Source organism: Indicator indicator, chromosome 9 (assembly GCF_027791375.1).
Source record: "Indicator indicator isolate 239-I01 chromosome 9, UM_Iind_1.1, whole genome shotgun sequence".
In the NCBI taxonomy this organism is placed as follows: Eukaryota; Metazoa; Chordata; class Aves; order Piciformes; family Indicatoridae; genus Indicator; species Indicator indicator.
Window position 1 is genome coordinate 15,078,302 of NC_072018.1, and position 19,245 is coordinate 15,097,546.

Here is a 19,245-nt window from a genome sequence, read left to right on the forward strand (position 1 = left end):
AATTTTTAAAAAACATGTGACCTTGAGCTGCACTCAATATTGGCAGTTTCAGTAATACCATTAATGTCACAAGAAAAAAAAATAAGGTGTCAAATACATCCTAGAATATGGTCTAAACCACACAGAATTTCAGAACAGTGAACAGCACTAAATAGAGGTCCCATAAAATGATTTGGCTCAGCAAACACCAGATGTTCAGAATAAAATGCTAATATTAGTTTAGCCACTTTAACGTCAAGTCCTTGTTAATGATGTCCCCAGCTTGTGCTCAAATCGCAGAAAATTGAGGACTATCCAAAGTAAAGTATACTACAGATACTTTTCCTTCTTAATACTTTTTGTTAAACCAAGAAGAAAGTAATAACATTTATGTGAACTGTGAGCTATAGGTGCATATCTGCTCGTTTATGTATTTAACTTCTACTGCACTATTATTATGGCAACTCTTTTTTCGGCACTAGACGTTTATGGTCCCAAAACATTATTAGACCATGGGTTTTAGCCTGCCTTCTCAAAGAATAAACTGTAAGATATAGTGGTCATCAAATAGTACTGTTAAATTTCTGCATGTATGCAGCATTTAAATATTTACAGAATCGTGGAATCATTTTGGTTGGAAAAGACCTTTAAGATTATTAAGTCCAACCATTATGATCGAATTAAGTGGAAACCTGGGCCTGAGATCTAAATATACCTTAATGTAACCCAATTTTATCTTTACTGAAGCTTTGTTTTTGAGAGTTGTCCCCTTCTTGCAATATTAGAGTACACAAGACTTTGTATTGACCAGGGTTACTGCAGCAAAACAGCTTTGTTACTCCTTTACCTTTAGTGTAAATACAATGTGTGCATATTTCTGAACATGTCTCAAACACACAAATACTGAAACCAGATGCAAGATGAAGCATTGTTCTTGCCTTGAAGGCTTATTTTTCACTGATCTATGAAAGCTATGAAGCTAGTTCAAGAAGTTCAAGTGAATGATCAAATTCCTGCTGAAAAAATGACAAAATGCTGAAAGAGAATGTGTTAGCTGTTTCAGCTTTCTTTGTGCATTCAAGAATTGTTTGCTGAGCAAACATCAAGAAAATCAATATGGACACTGGCTGTTTGTATTTCATGTAAATTAAAATGCACATTCAGTTCAATATAATTAATCAAAGCAAGTACGTTCTAGTTTTACAAAATCTTAAAATAATCACCACATTAACTGTCACACAAATTTTCTTGTATCATAATATAAGAGACAATAGAATCCTCTTCATTCTCTTTTTAATTCTAGTGCTTACATTTGGGCTCTTCACAAGTAATGATCCCCAAACCAGTCAGCATTCCAGTTTCTGTTTTTATTCCTTTTGCTTGTAGTCTGTCAAGCTCTGTGCCCCAACCCAGTGCACAAGAGGAGATATCATTGATCAGGCTACAGAACATAGAGCAAGGCTATGCATCTGCCTGGTCCTAGGGCTTCAGTCTGGGTCCTGGACACACTTTCTGGGGACAAGAGAGATTCCTTTGAATATTTCTAAACTAAGACACACAGGTTAGGTTTAAAATAAAATCCTGACAAAGATGACTGATTCTGATCTTTCCTTGTTTGACAACCTGGTCTTTTAGTATTTACTTAGAATTACAATAAACATTGCCCTTACAGGTAAAAATATCTAACTTTTCATTGCTTACTGAGCCTAAAACTATATAAAGAAGTTGACTTTGGCCATATTTTTGTCCTTTTACGTCACTTCTAACCAATCCCATTCAGATATACATTTACTCTTAAGCCTACCTGAAGCCCTTTGGTATTGGCAATCTGAGATATTCTCTATTCCTGTAAGATCTTGGTGTCTGCTCAAATTTAACAAGACTCAGGAATACCTGTTTGTGCCAGATGAAATCATTCGCCCTTCAAAGCATTGTGTGGCTGAAAGATTTTCCTTTATGATAATCCAGGTAATGGAAAGGAATATTTACAGTTGTACTGAAGAGGCAAATAAAGTAGGCAACAGGATTTAGAGAACAGATAAACTTTCCCACACCTTAAAGCCAAATCTCCTGCAATATTCTTAGGAGTATCAACCAAAAGAATGGAAAAGTAATGAATAGGGACAGCCTCCTCGTTACTGAAGGGCTTCTTTGCTGTTAGTCACAGAGATAACTCATGTGAGTAAGAAACAAATTTCCATTGGACTTCTAGGAAAATCTGATACTGCATATTGCCCAAGCAAGCATCTGTCTCACAGCTACGGTTTTTACTTCTTGAGTTGCTCTGCATTTTATATTTGAAGAGTTTTCTTAAGAATTAATGTCTGCTTTTTGCCTATTTTTTTTTTTGAGATGTCCATATTGTGGGTGTTCATGAAATTTCTTTGCTGACACAACAGAAACTCTTCATTCTCTGACAATGAATACTTCTACAGATGGAGTTGCAGGCAGACTAATTATAATTCCAGTAGCAAAGCTCTTGATCCAGACAATTTACTGCATGCTACATGACTTTAGAACCTAAATATCTGCCTTTACAGAATAAGATCTATTCATTAAAAGTCAGACGTTTATCTTGCCATGTATTTTGTATTAAACACCCTGACAACCACAGAGGCTTTTTAAATTTTCTGGAGATAGATTTTAATAAAAAGTGACTTACTGCCATTAATGAAATTCCTTCTGCTGAATGAATTGTGGAGATCAAAAGTGCTTACTTTGCTTTTATTGTATATGTTGTCATCCACATTTAAGGCTTACTTACTCATCAGAGTGGAACTGAACTTGACAAATTTCATCTATGATTTAATGCTTATGATACTTAGCTGACTTTTCATAATGTAAAATGTTCCAGGATTTTAGAAACACCCAAGTAGCTCAAAAAGGAGTCAGAACTCACTCAGAATCAGCAGATACATTCACTCCTGTCTAAGCAGGTATCTTGGCTGACACTTCAGGCACAGATCTCCCATCCAGCTGACTCCCTTTCCTGCTTGTCTACTTTGTCCTCAGCCAAGAGGACCAGGGCTGAAAGCAGATACAGCTTTTTGATAGTGTACTGTGGAAGGAAGAACAAGTTATCTACAAGCCCAAAGCAGTTTTACGTTTTGCTTTTGTATTGGGAGAAGCAAAGGCTGCTATCCAGTCTTTCTTTTTGTTACTGTCTCTGGCAGAGTAGGTCTAGGGAGAAAAGGCTGCTGCTGAAGCTATGTTGTATGGCCTTGGAAGAACAGGCCAATACTGAGGTAGAGTCAGGAACCTTGGGAAAGCTGCAGGAGGAGAGGGAGAAATTAAACTCCTGAAGTGATCAATGCGTTTAATGATACTGAATAATGATACAAAGCAATACAAAAAATATGGACATGTGCATGTTTTGGAATTGGGGAAAGGGAGATTTTTGTTGCTGAGCAATGTAGGAGGGTGGCAGGAAAATGAGAGTTTGGTGGAAAGAGCGATGGAAGCCAAAATTTACCTTTCATTATATGTGTGAATGTGAGTGTGAGCCACTGTCACACACATTGCAGGTTAGCACAGAAAATTCAGTGTTACAGATACATAACTATTATAGCATAATTTTCTAAAGAAGACCTTATTTACATAAAAGTTTGGTGATTTTCACTCATCTTATTGGAAATTTTTGGTCTTTCAAAATTGGAAAGACTAATCACTGAGTGGAGATCACAGAAATAATATATTTCCCCCCACATCTGAATTAAAACGTTAAAACTCAGTGGATTAGGAATATGGAATTTGTATGGTCATAGACAAGACATATTCAGTCGTGCATCTTCTTCCAGGAGAAAGAAGAGAAAGTTAGGTTTAAATTTTGTTCCCTGTTGTTTTTCAAGGATATGTGTAACCCCCCCCAATTTCAGTATGAGTTAAAATGAAACCTATAGTATGTCTATGAATATACTATCACAGCTTACAGAAAAAGAATAAACTGAAGTTACAGTATCTTAAAAGAACACAGAGAGATTAACAGACATTGGTAAGAATCACACACTTCAGAGCCTGAAGTTGAGGATGGCTTCACTAACAGGTCTTACTGCCACGTGAGAATAGGCTGACTTGGAAGGTGCTGTGAAAAATGCTCCCCTTCACCACCATTTGAATTTCACTGCTGTGAACAATGGTGTTACTAGAAAAGCTACTTCTATGGGAACTCACTTCAAAACTTGTTTCAACAGAAAAAAAAATTATTTCCTCCTACTCAGTGGTGTAATATTTAAAGAAAAATGTTACATGATTACATGCCAGAGTCATCTGGAACAGATACCTGTAGATGCTTGGTTTTGGCAGACCATCACTTCCTGCAGTCATTTATCAATATTCATTCTGAGCTGAACTGAGCTGTGTACAAGTCTCTTTAGCAAGTGTGCAGCAGCTGACTGTATAGGAGGTGCAACTCTGTTGATATGTGTAGGCCAGGCAGGCTGTTATCTTGGTTATTGAAGATGAGGAAGCTGGTTCCTGGTGGCGGTTGACTGAACAGGATCTCCATTTCATTCCTTCAGCCTTTGGCAGGAGATAATATGTAACTTTTGCACACTGCTTTCAGAGATGTTCTACCTCCATTCAATGCAGGGCTGCTTCCATACAGGAGAAGAGAAACCTTTCTTTCCAGGCATTGCCAATTTTGCTTTCAATGCCAAACTCTCTTTATCTTGCTGTGTCCTCTTTTGACTTTCACCAAATATTTTCTCTTTATATGCTCATAAAGGATTGGAAAATGAAGGCTCTACACAACTTTCTTAAAGAATTTTCATCACAGTTAAATAAACCCTAGACATTTGTTCTTTCACCCTGAGCCACTGAAAACAAAAACCGGTGTCTGTTTTCTAATAGGCTCGAGCATAGCCTGTGTGCCCAAGGGAGTTCTGAAAACCTGAGATTTTTAATTTGTGAAATATGTAAAACTGTAATTAAATGGAAGGTTGCAAATTGCTTAATCAGTATTATTTGGAGGTGTGTTTTACTTCAGTGTAAATCAATGATGACAGTTAGTGGGACTCTAGATGACAACAAGGATCCAGCAATTTATGAGATTAGGACTCAAACGAGGTACCATAACTACCCTGAGCACCATTTTAACTGTCCTTGAATTTATCTTTGTCCTGATCTAGAAATGTAGGGACACTAGAATACTACTCTGCCTGGACTTCTAATGGTCATATAAACATCTAAAGAGATCCTGGAGGGCATAATTTCTTATCTCATAAATCACTCAGTAAGAACTAGATAATGCCAATTTGCAGGTTTGGGGTAATCTTAAAGCTGAAATATCTAATCTGCCTATTTCCTACTATGGCTCTCAGTAGTGTAGTCAACTGCTGAAAAAAATCACTATTTTGCATAGTTGAGAATATTTGCAGAAATCTGTATTTCAGTTCTCATCCACTTCTAAATTTATTCTGAAATAAATCAGATTTAGGATTTTTAATGTATTATTAATATAATACTGCTGCATGCATAGGAAAATAGACCTCAGCACATTATGGTGCAAGATAAAATACAACTATTTTTTGTAAATAATGTATTTAAAATCTAACAAAAAATAGTGTATAAGCTATATTTTAATGTGTCTTTTCTACTTACAGTCTCTGCCTACCAAATCCTTTCAGGTATTATAATATTTCATTAACTAATATTTCTAGAAGATTTAGAGTTGATTTAGATAGAGATTTAGATTGAAGATAGAATAGATTTAGAAGATCTAGAGTTGAGTTATTACATTACTTCAGTCTTTTAATAAGTGCAAGACAGCCATGGGAATCAGTCTTTAAATGAAGGAAATGGAAATATGATGCTGAAAGAGGAAGAACAGTAGTGACCGCCTCTCAGAAGAGAAATAATCCCACATGCATCCTCACTACCAAAGTAAATTAATCCTCCTCACCCCTTGCTGTCAACAACTGTGAAATGGAAAGAACATAGATGTCAAGCAAAAGGAAGGTATTTAGAGAAGCAGAGCAAAAGGAAAAGATGGAAATGAGGAAAAGAAAAAGACAACAATCTTTGGGCCTTCTGCTTTATCTTCAGATATGAAGTACTTCTAAACACCAGAATTCTCCACCTTCAACAGCAGAATGAATGTTGTTCTGTACTCCTACAAATATACTTAATACCTTCTCTTTCTCTAAAACAAAAAATAAATGGTTGAAATGAGGAATTAGGGACAGTGAGTGCATAAAAATATAATAAAAAACAAAACCATTGTTACAATTCTGTAGAGAAGCAGTCTCTTCAAATTTAAACAAGTGCAACTATAATTAGAAGAGTAGATTACTCTTCTAAGACAGAAGAGTAATTTCTATTTTAACAAACACAAGAAACATTTTATGTACGATATCTTGTGGAAAATTGTAAAGATAAGTAAGAGTCAAATTGCCAGAAATGAGTGTGTGCAGAGTTTTATCCTTAAATAGCCATATAATTAGTAGAGAAACTTTTAAGTATTTCCTGAGTAACTAAACCAAAAACATGTCTTTAAACTCCCACCTCCAAGAATCAAATACAATTTTGCATTTTGGAATGTACAATGTAGACAGTTTGCAATGGAATAAGTAGTCATTTGCACATAATACACATCACTGTGGTGAATTGTGTCAGCACATACCTTAGAGGAAAATGAAGCATGATACTTTGAGTGAAGTGCTTGAAAAATCTCCTTACTTATGTACAGATTTTCAATGCACTAGCTCAATGATCTGTCAGGTTATTTCCCTCCACGAAGGTTGTTCTTGCAATCAGCTGAAGCAGAAAATGAATGTTTGAATTGATGTAGTTGCGTTTTTGTGGCTTGCTTTAAGCAGGTGATTTTAGAATAAGATTTGCTTAGTTTTAGCACAGCTATTTGCAAGGAAATGTAACAATTAGTAAACACATTTTTTTTTCTTGTAGTAGTGACAAAATTCTCTCCTTCATATGCCTTCTGGCATTCCCATAAATGGCTAGAACTTGGATTCTATTAAAAATGATAGTTTTTTAATCTCAGAACTTGTCTCTAGCACATATATTCAGATTTTGCAGACCTTCAGCGTCCTACTTCTGTGTGATAAAATAGAACTTTTGCCTCTTGCTTTGCACCTTGATTATTGATGAGACTGATATCTGTTTCTATGACAGGATGACCTGACCATCGGATGAGGGAAAGGCTGTGGATATTGATAACCTAGACTTTGGAAAAGCCTTTGACACTGTTTCTCACAGAATTCTTGTGGACAAACTGGCTACTCATGGCTTGGATGAACGCACTCTCTGCTGGATAAAGTACTGGCTGGGTGAACAGGCCCAAAGAGTGGTGGTCAATGGAGTTAAATCCAGTTAGTGGACAGTCACAAGTGGTGTTCCTCAGGACTCAGTGTTGGCACCACTTCTGTTTAATATTTTTATTGATCTTGATGAAGACAGAGTGTGTCATCAGTAAGTTCTCACTGTGAAGACATTCCCCACGCTCATAACACTTTCCAGCTGCCCAGTGGTATCCTGTGGTTCCCCCTGGGTGAGGGCATTGCAGGATTCATCTCTGGGACATATAGCTCAGGTAATGGTAGAGCAGTGAGCCTCGAAGTGGCATCACTTCTAAAATCTGTGGTGCTGATGAATAAAGCATGTATAATTTTGCCATTTGTACCCCTTTAGTAATTTCCAAGTCATCAGCATGCTTCATTACTCATCTTGATAAGTATATGAATTCTGCCTAATTCACCCATAAAGAAATTGATAAATGATTTGACATTTTCCACAATTCTATTTTTAATGGAGTTTAGAGATGCATTAAGAGCATTCTTTTAAATATTGGCTGGGAACAAAATGCAAAGTTCAAGGACACATTGTGTCAGAGCACAGGAAGTACACATAACAGAACGATAATCCCTACTCCGGAGAATTCATAATTTGAGATTAAATCAAGTGAACAAAACAGTACAAGGTACATAGAGTAACAGAATCACATTCAACAGGGTTGTAAACCAGACGCATTCATGTTTGGAGGAAAAGCAGGACAAAGATGTGTTTCTGTCTTTGCATAAGTAAGATTGCCTTGAATCCAAGATTTGAACTGCATACATTCTCATCTTGACTTTTCTAACCAAATTGTTTTCTTGAGTTTTGGACCCAAAGGACCAGACCACTCAAAAAGAGTAGACACTAAACTGTTTCCTTTATAAACCAGTACTCTGCACAGAAGTGCCAACTGAAGGTGAACACTCATAATACAAAACAGAACAATAAGCATTTTTGCAGCAAAGTATGAGTCAGAGAGTCAGTGAGAAGGTAGTGGAGTTGTTTTAGATTGCCCGTACTTACAGTCATATATCCTTATATGCATAGCAGGCCTTCACAAAGCTTAGTTAAGCACATTAATGAACATTAATTAAAATGTACATATCCACCCATCCAGCACTACCTCTGGAACCACGACAATGTGGATCTTCAAGCTCTGTACAGGCTAGGGAAAGGCAATGATATTAACAGTTCTGCAAATCCCCCCAAAACAGCTGTTAGAGCTATGTTTGTATGGATATGAAGCAATGGAAAATATTGCACTGTTATCCCTTTAAAAAGCAACTTTATTAACTATAATAGCTAACACATTAATTATGTGGGTATGCCATCAATCCCAATAGATATGATAGTGCACAGTGGAGCATATTCCAGACTCCAAGATGTCAAGTCACCAACTGTCAGCAGGCATCCCTGCAATGACAACAGTGGTCAAACAGTTGCTGCGCCATATTGCGGATCTTGACCTATTATATACCGATATGCATCCTGCCACACAGGGCCAGTATGTGTCATGAGGCAGACAAAAAATGCCCTTTGGTTATATAATTTAAAAGCACCACTGCACTTGCACTGTGATAGAAGGGTGGTTGTCTTGTACCCTTGAGAGTTGTGACTTCATTCTTCTCTTCATGATCTGCACAGTGACCCCCCGGGCCCTCCAAGGTCCTTTGTGGTTCCAGTGGCTCACAGCCAGGTTTCATCATGTGGATGGGGATCCATTTTGCTACATACCTCCTCTAATCTCTTCCTTTTTAACCTTCAGCTATTACATTACATATAGTCACAAGACAATAGAGCCTTGTCTGTCGAGTACATCTATGGCTCAAATATTTTTTCCATCATTAACACAATAGCCTGTTTTCTTGAATGTGGGGCCATTACTGGCATACTAATTTGATGGGAACAAGTAGGAAGCATGCCTGACTATCAGTGTTCATCCAAGCTACTTAAACATGACTGTGAATATTTGCAGAAGGAATAGGTACTTCCAAAAAGAGGTTCATCTTGTTTTAAGAGACCTAATTAATATGCAGAATGAGCCACCCAAGAAAAAAGGTGAGAATTAGAGAGTGAGAGACATGACTTGATTAAGACCACATGCATTACGTAGGAAAAACACAGTAGGATTTGGCACTAAATGCAGGAATAGTGGAAGTAATAGATCGTTTGTGTTTAGAAAGTAAGTTTTCAAATAAACCTAGACAGTAAACATTTGTCAGTTAATATTCTAACATTTTCTCTTCCAAACTATTTTTTCTTCCTGTATTCTACTCTATTGTACTTAGCTTTAATGGGGAAAAAAAGTGTTCAACAGCAAGGTAGACATGAAGTGTTCTTGTTTTATACTCCCTGAGACCTGGTGCATCAGCACTGTGTACTAACATGAAATAGTCACACAACTAAAGTCACATGTCAGTGGGACCACTTCTATCACTAAATGCTGCTGGATTTCTTTGAAATACGTTTAGTTCACTTACCACCACTTGCTCAGGCCTCTATAAAATTATTTAAGGAAAACCAAAATAAAGAAGTGCTTTACTTACAATGTTTCCTTAAAAGTACATCTTTTGCCTTAGTAAAACTCATTTCAGGGTTTTTGTCACCTGGATAATGTCTTTTACTGCACAGAGATTTCCCAAAAGCCACTAGAACTTTGACAATAACAAGCCAAAGTGACAAAAAAGTACTCAGTTTGAAATTCATGATGCAGCAAAGGAGAGGTGCCGAGCCATCTCCCTTGTTGTGAAATGTATTATTGGCATCTGTATTAGGAAGGCCATTTCCATCTTGCTGGACCACCAAGATATTTTCTATTCATGACTAAATTAAGATACTAGTAGTTTTTTTCTTTTTTAATTCAAAGTGAAATCTGCATTCAACATATCAACATCACCACATGTTAATACAAAAATAACCCAATTTTCCATCCAACTTCTGAGTTTTATTGAATCTTCCTCCACGTGGGTTATCTTGTTTTTCTGTTCCATCTCAAGAACTATACTCATTCTGTGTCTTCTGAAAACAGGAATAATCTCTCTGATTTTAATAACACATCTTTCTAGTTTTTCTTTATTTGTAGTATTTGAATAGACACTTCCAACTTGGAGAGGGTGAAAAATGTTACTGAAAAGGGGGAATAAATTGCACCCCCATCCACTAAATAATAGTGCTAACAATCTCTCCATCTCTCTGCATTATTTAAAGGTCCAAAAAGCCAATAGAAGCACTTATTGATGCTTATGTCTAGAAGGTGCTAAACCAGGATTTATCCTCAGTATTTATTATGAAGGAAACCACGAGAGGAAACGATTGCAACACTTGACATAAAAATTCAGCTTCTCGATGAATATACAGCTAGTGAATATTCTAGAGGGTTGCACAGACCATTCTGTAACATAGCTACACTATGAAATAATTGCATTGGTGAGGAAAGATACACAATGACCAGGGATCCAGAAGCTGAGTACACAAAGCTGAGCTTTGCCTGTGGTATTTTTCATTTTGGGGTAATCTACAGCCTCAAGGTATTTTGTTGAGATCTGATCACATACTGTGGTTTCTTAAGCTCTTATTCAGAAAGCATACATTCCCCACCACCTATAAAAGAGAGGAAGCATATGTGCAAACACAAGGGAAGCAATAGACATGACCACACATGGTCAAATTTATTTTTGCCTTTTTTTCTAAAGGTTGAGGTCATCTCTCACTTCAGAAGAGTCAAAAATTTCAGAACATGTTTGAAGTGTTTGACCCATGTTTCATCATAATGTTACAGGCAAACAAATGTCTTCATTTAGGAAGGTGGATGGTGAAAGAACAAGATGTTTAATTTTATCTTAAAAAAATAAAAAAGGGCTGCCTCGTATCCTGCCCAGAAAAACTTTCTCAGGTTATGAATAAACAATCAAAGTAAGGCAAAATTTCATAATAAATGAAAAACAGAATGAATCTCAGCCATCTATCTACCTCAGAAACTCTTTATCTCCAAAACAGAACCAACTTCTATTTTGATGAGGAAGTACCCTGTGGAAGTTCAGGCATACAGAATAAAAAGATGACTCTACCTTTATCAACCACTGTTAATTATCTCCTAAAGAGATCCTTAAGGTCATCATAACCTACTCAACACAAACTACCAAAACTGCAAGACAAAACAGTTTCATTCCTTCAAGAAACCTGCTCCATCCTTTTGCTAAAACCCCCAGTTGTATTCTTTGCATGTCAGACAAAGGATCAAATGAAAAAAGCATGTTTTATGAAATACATATCTGCAAAACACAGCTGTAAAAACCATGTAACCGTCTTGAATCATACATATCACATGTTTGCTAGTATGCCCTTATTCTTGAAGGGTAATCTGAATATAGATGGATTAAACGTGAATACTACAGACATAGATACATACCAAATTATCTGTATAAAAATTATAGAATCTCTCTTAACTTCATACTGTGATTTACAACTGCTGAAGCAGAAAGTCAGTCCCTGTGAAAATGAACAGAGAACTAAGGTTGTTTTGCATTTCTATAGCAGTCACATTTGTATGCTCTTCAAAAGAATGAAAATATTTAAATATTCATCTCAACATAGAAAAATTCTGAAAACAGGATGACATAAAATGAAAAACTGCTTCCCTTGGAGAAGAAATTAGATCCATTTCAGTGGTTATTTAACTGTTCATAGGAACAATTATCCTTCATGACAAAGGACTGCAAGAAGACAAACCAAGTTAGGCTACCTTTAGATAAGTAAGACTAACTACAGTTGAGCTGGAGAGTTGACTGCTACTCAGGGTAAAAAAAGGCTGATGATTAAATATTTATTAAAGTCTCTTGACTTCAACCTCAGCATTCAAATGGACTTATTTCACGGATCATGATAAATAGATTTTCACTGAGTCTATAAATCCTTTAGAGTGAACAGGAAGAAATTTTGCATATGTACAAAGTATGCTTTCTCTTGTATATGAGAATTAAGAAAGCCTTCCTACTTTTTGCTAAGAGTGAGTAATACAAAAGCTGTGGTCTTAACAGCCTACTTTGTAAAAATCTATAAAAGAAAATAGTCGGATAGATGACTATCTAGAATATCTTATTTAAAGAAAATACTTTTGTAGTTTGGTGAAACTTAAAGTCTCTTGTTAGCAAGTGAACCAGGCATGTTTATATCAACAGATATGTTGACCTTCAAGAGTATGTTACTTTTGCTTAACTTGCAAATGTAGCTGAAAGTAATCGATGAACTATTTTATTTGAGGGACATTCATGAAGCTCATACTAACTAATAGCTCATATTAGTACCTCTCCATTAAGAAGTCTATTCTAGGAACCAGAATTGAAAATGTTAGATATTTTTCATATGCACCTTTTACTGTTGAATTTTATGAACCTAAATATATATAAGCAGTAATGAAAAGTATGTGCCATACAGTGAGACGAATATAAAGACTGTTTTAATTTTATTTTATTTTATATATACATATATATATCTACTTGTTACTCCCTGCTCAGTAGCTCATTTTGCTGACCTGCATAGAATAGCTCCAAGAACTACAATATTTTTTCTAATGGTGTCGAAATTAAGCCTTTGAATTTTTCAGTGTTTTTCTCCTTGAACACAATACATAAGGACAGAGTTTTTCAATAATCCTATTACTCGGTACAGAAATAGGCTAGGGCTAGTCAAGTCTTTGATACTTTCAACTTCCAATTAGTGACTGCATTTCCTGCATAAATTTGGAGAGTTATATTTATCAAACAAGAAGCAGAAACACTTCACACCTTACAAGAAAGCAGATTTTAAAGTTATTATGACTGATAAATGATATTAGTCAGTGAAATCGTCTTCTCCCATTACATGTTGTAAAAATAGAATACCTTGTGCTTCTTTAAGATAACTTCTTCTCTGAAATGACTAAGTAACCAATGAGAATACCTCAGATGATAGCTTAAACTGTTATTAACTTCTTTACTTGTATTTACATGGCTGCACATCAGTACAAGTTTGGTGCTGTTTTTTTCTTCCAACTGGATTTAAATTTGTTACAGAATTTAATTTATGACTAGAACTTGACAAGCACTGACCACTTTAAAGCTCTCATCCTTTCTCTCAGATACTCACAGTCCTAATTTTTTAGCCAGGAGTTGTAAAGTCAGAGATCTAGATCATAAGTAAGTGTATGTATGAGATAGAGATGAGAAAAGAATCTATAACAACAAAATTCTCCTATTTATAAAGTTAAGTATCCAAGTACCGAACACTTCATGCATTTGGAAGTGATCCTTTTAACTTGAGAGGCAGCACTATAACCTACTGGGGTAATTTTTTTGATTTGTTCATTAAGATAACAAATACAAAAGTTATTTCTATTAGGATAAAATTTGGAAGAGAAAAAAAAGAAAAAAAAATGGCACACATAATGAACATCTTGCTGAAGCATTGTTTAGCATTTGTGCTCTTAGAAGGGTTTTCCTAAAGTAATATTCAAAGTACGCTTCATAGAGCTTGTGATCAACATTTGTTCTACTCACAAGAGAACAGGCTAAGTGGGTGCAAGGTGTGCAGGTTTGGCAAAGGGGAATAATGGACAGAAGGTCAGTAAACACAGGGGAATCTTTGTCTGCAATAGAAATGGGGCAAGGACATCCATATCAGAATTTACCAAAGGTTCAGAATAGTTTGAAAAACAGAAGAAATCTCTTCAGTGAGTGTTTTCATTAGTGCGACCTGTTTCAATCTCTGCAGAAAAAAGGGAGTCAGGACCATATAAGCTTTGTACTGACCTACAGGATATTGTTCTGTACCAATGCCCTGTTTTATGCATAGCATGCACATGATAACATCTTTTTGTTTGCAGTAAGAAAAGACACATTGAAAGGAATGCATTGAAAAATAATCTGGGTTTTTACTATTTGTGGTGGGCTAGCCTTGGTTAGCAGCCAAATCCCACCTGTGAGCTTGCTTATACTCCCTTGTTAGGATGGGGAGGGGAAAACAGGGAGACAGGAATGAGAAGGGCTGTGGGTAAAAAGATTATCTAGAAGTCCAGTACTGCATTTTTGAGTGTTGATGAGCAATAAGGTTTCAAGACACTGTTTTATTCTAAAATGATCATATCAAGTATGTGTATCCTTAACTTGGTCAAAAGGGCATTACCTACAGATTTGCCAGTAATGTCAAGCATAAATGACCTCTTTTCCTTCCATTTCTTGACTTCTGTGTAATGTTGCTGTAATGCTTTAAAGCCATGGCTGTTTTACACAGCTGTAGCTGTACTTCTGTGATGGCTACATAAAATTTTTCTATAGCTGTTCCAAATAAAGACACAGACACTGTATCTTTCTAAGGGTCTTTCTAAGATACAGTATCTTCCTTTATTTGGAATTATTGCATAATTACTTGCTCCTGATTAAGGTACCATCATCTATTTGCACAGCTGGCACAGGTACTGGTGAATGATCTGAGAGGGATGGAGGTTTATGCATCGTACAGCCCCAAGACCAATACAAATTCAGCCCTAAAAAGTGTGTCATCACAGACAATTGTCTGGAAAGGATCCCTGATTTATTTGAAGTCTCAGTAAGGCAGTTTAATTGTCTTTTCTACCTCAGCTTGGCTCAAAAGCTTTAACTTCCCACTGATCATTTTTCTCTGATGAGTAGCTCCATAGATTTGACTTGCGCTTCTGATGGAGTGTGACACCTGGAGTCCCAGTTCATGTCTGCTCATGGAAAACTGGAATGGTTTGCTGCATATTTGTTATGTGAGCAGAACATATTCATGGACAACTTCCTGGAATAGACACTAATTTTGTTCCCAAGAATATATGATGATAATTGCTCATCTGATCATAGTGTTTGCAAACATATCTAATTCAGAGACTAATAAGTTCTGCAGAATTTGAGAAATGTGGAGTTGGAACCTCTGTCTAGAGAGGTAATAGGAAGGGAGGAGGTAATAGGTATTACTCAGTGATACAGAAATGCTGGTGAACTGTAGCTGAAAGAGCATGGCCATTTCCACCCCACCTGCCTCATTTTCCCTCTTTTCCACCCAAATCCCAGAGCACCTGGGCTCTGTTGTAGTCTCCTCCCACCACCACCACCCACCCCAGGTGTGGCCACTTTGCCCTCCCCACCCACTCTCCTTTTTAATAGCCTCCAGGAAAGGCAGAAGCTCTAAGCTGAGCCCATCTGGGCTGAGGAGTTCTCCTCTCATTGCTGGTGAGTCCCACATGGTGCACACTGGGTGATGGGGGAACAAAGGCCGGGGGGCCTGGTGGCCCCCTGGTTAGTTAGGAACAAAAGTGACAACCGCTCCAATATCATCCACGGGTGCTGGCTGGGCCTCCTTACTGGGACTGTGTGATATCTTGGCTGGTTGCAAGTCTTGCCCCAGGCTCTGGCATGGGTGCAAAAATGGTGGTAGTAGAGCAGCAGCTGTTTAGGCAGGGGGGTGGATGGTAGAGCAGGAGCTGCTGTGGACATTTCCTCATGAGGAATAAATAGTATGATTATGACTCCGATAGATTCTCATATTGCTGTTATACCAAAGCGGTACATGCTTAAGGACAAAGGATTTCTACTTAGAAGTAACTGAGATTTCTTTCTTAATTTACTTGCACTACAAAAATAGAAGGAGTTGCATAAAATCAAATCATTTTTATCTGATACTTGTTAGACAAATGGAAAATTTATTGATAGATCTGCTTTTAAGAGGGGTGACAGAATAGGTATAGGCAGGAACTTCTCATGAAAGTTGCTATGGCAAGGGTTAACCTTCTATGGGTTAAGTGTGTTGTGAAAATGATCTTCTAAGCTAAATTACTTGTTTTTAACACCAGAAATGCATTTTGTAGCTTAGCCTATTCACCCTCAAAAGGTAAATCTCTGGGGAGACTTTATGGCAGCCTTCCAGTACCTGAAGGGGGCCTAGGAGAAGGATGGGGAGAGACAGGGGCCTGGGGTGATGGGATGGGGGCAGTGGCTTTGAACTGGAGAGGACCAGATTTGGATGGGGTGTTGGAAACAGACTCTTTGCCATGAGGGTGGGGGAACACTGGAAGGGATTGTCCAGAGAAGTGGTTGAGGACCCACCCCTGGAGGTATTCAAGGTGAGGCTCAACAGGGTTCTGGACAACCTGATTCAGTTGAGGGGGTTGGACTAGAAGACCTTTTGAAGTCCCTTCCAACCGAGACAATTCTATGATTCTATTCTATACCATACTACTGAGGTGATGCAATACTCCTTTCTTGGCATCTGTCACAGGAAACATGGATTTCTCAGCAAATCTGCTCAATGTCGCTCATGGGTATACCAAAATTTTATCCATCTGTCTATAGTCTGAGAAGTGCCCTAGCTGTCCTCTGCTACTCACAACCTACTTTTAAACTCAGTCTAAACTGCAGTTAACAGAAATTATTGTATCAAATAGGGGACTCGCATCCTACAGCATCCATCAGTTCATCAGTATGAGTTTTTATGTGTGATTCCGTTGCACTTGAATTTCTGAACCTAAATTTAGATTCAGGGAAGAATGTAAAAGCCCCTTTGTATAGACACAGAGATGTTTTCCATACGGAATGCTGTAAATAGATGTTACATCATTTATCTTTCTCAAAACAGTTCTGAAAGTTTGCAACCTCATATCAGCCAAGTAGACAAATCTGATAATTTCAAAGCAGATTGATTAATGTAACAGGTTTGGTTGAGCTTTTACTGTGATAAATGTTAGTGTCTGCTTACCTTATTAAAATTGGGAGCTCAGGCATCTAAGAAATTTCTCATTACTCAGAGGATCTCACAGCCTGATTGTCAGCCTCTAAAAGCACAATCCTAACTGGCAGAGTGAAAGAATTTTTCTAATTGTATTGACCTTCATATGTTAGTGGAAAGTAACACTAGCTTCAGGATGCAGAAATCCTTAGTGAAGAAGTCTCAAAGGAGAATTTATTCTGCAGCTAATCAATAATGGGGATTTTCCTCAGTGAATCACTGGCAAATTAATGGCTTTGAAAAGACTGAATACAATCTTTTGTATGGTGTGTTTTCAAGGAATTGGTCACTCACTAGGACTTGCACAGCCATATCAATGTTTGGTTTTAAATGTGCCCATGTTTTGGAGTTCGTGGAGGACATCTCTGTGTGTTTACATTACTCAAAATTATTAAATGCTTTTTTTAACTTTATCAGACTTAGCTGGAGCTACATATTTACATTAAAGATGTCAAAGAATGGGATTGTAGAATCATAGAATCAGTTAGGGTTGGAAGAGACCACAAGGATCATCTAGTTCCAACCCCCCTGCCATGGCCAGGGACACCTCACACTAGATCAGGCTGGATCATTCATTAAAGCTGTTAACTTTGTGAATCTGATGCAGCTGGAGTTGCAATAATCAAAGGGATTTCTAGTTGAACATTGACATCTTCTGCTGCATGCTGTAGTTCTCTGGGGAGCTAGACATGTAGTTATGCAGACAGTGGGCATACGTGCATGTAGTAACTCTGACTAGGGAGCAAGAAGCCTAATAACATACCCAGGAAATATTCTAAACTAGTGCAACCTCTGTATGGGTCATTTAAACTCTCATTCTAAAAAGCAACATTGGTACACCCAAATAAAGCAGGTCTGAAGTACAAACCACTAGCCTAGGCTTCATTGTCATGAGAGTGGTGCCACCTGCAGAGGGTCTTTCAATCTCTCATGTGGAAAGAACTGCAGCATCCAGACACACAGCAACACTCCTAAACTGCTTGTGGCCTAAGTAGAGGTACTTTTCAATTAGATGGGGAGCATACACACATGGTAAATCACTTTAGCCTGTTGAAATTCTGGCCATGCTGGTGAATCAATTAATACCTTTTCAAGAGAGTAGAAGCAAAGTAAGTATGACAGGGAAATTGTTCCATCCTGTGCCTTTCATACCTAGTTCAATGAAGTCTGAGTCAGGTCATTAAGGTCTGTAAGTCATCGCTATTCAGTTATGTAAATTAAACCTCTGGTCTAATTCCTGTTCCTGGTGGGCAGGGATGCAGAAGCTTATACTAACTGTTACTTAGTGAATAGTTCACTGTCTTGAGAGTTTGAGTTTACACTGTGTTCCTAGAGGACACTTTCCTCAAAAATTTATGTGAGTTAAAAATTTAGGCAAAAAATACGGTTTTGCTGGAAACTTTCAGGTCAGAATATATAAAAAGCATGATGGGAAGTTATGTGACAGGGATTCTGACAGATTTATCCTGTATATCCAGGATTATCTGATAAGACTATAAACCTCATTTGCAAAATGATCAAAATTGATGATTAGAAGATGGTTTCTAGACATTTAAATGACCACTTATCACTTGAAAAGAATGAACTTGCCTCAAAAATGTAATTGTAGTTCTTCCTTTAAGTTTTGCTCTTTGTGTCTGACAGCATACATTACACAATGCTAAAATATTTTAATGAAAGGTAAATGTAAGACTGAGGGGGGAAAAAAAGTAAAAATCATCTAAAAATATGTAGTCAAAGATGCAGCACCTTCTGTAAAATTTCTTGTTCTGCATTAAATAATGGCTACCCTAAACTTTACACAAAGAATAAAATTGGTAAACTTGGTTATCCAAAAAGTGTTTATGGTGAACTCAGATATGGTAGCTTGTGTGTGGTGGTCTACTGCCCTGAGCTGAAGAAAATAACATTGGGCCTCTGAATTGAAAAAGCCATGCTGACAATCATTAAGGATAATGAAAGAATCTAAATGATGAGATAAGAGGAAGTGATGTAGTGAACTAGCACCTGGTAAAGAATGTCTGGCAATAAAGGATTAGAATGATATGGAGTTGGAGTAACTAGCATACACAGGATTAGAATCATAGAATCAGCCAGGTTGGAAGAGGCCTCCAAGATCATCCAGTCCAACCTATCACCCAGCCCTAACCAATTGACTAGACCATGGCACTAAGTGCCTCATCCAGTCTTGTCTTGAACACT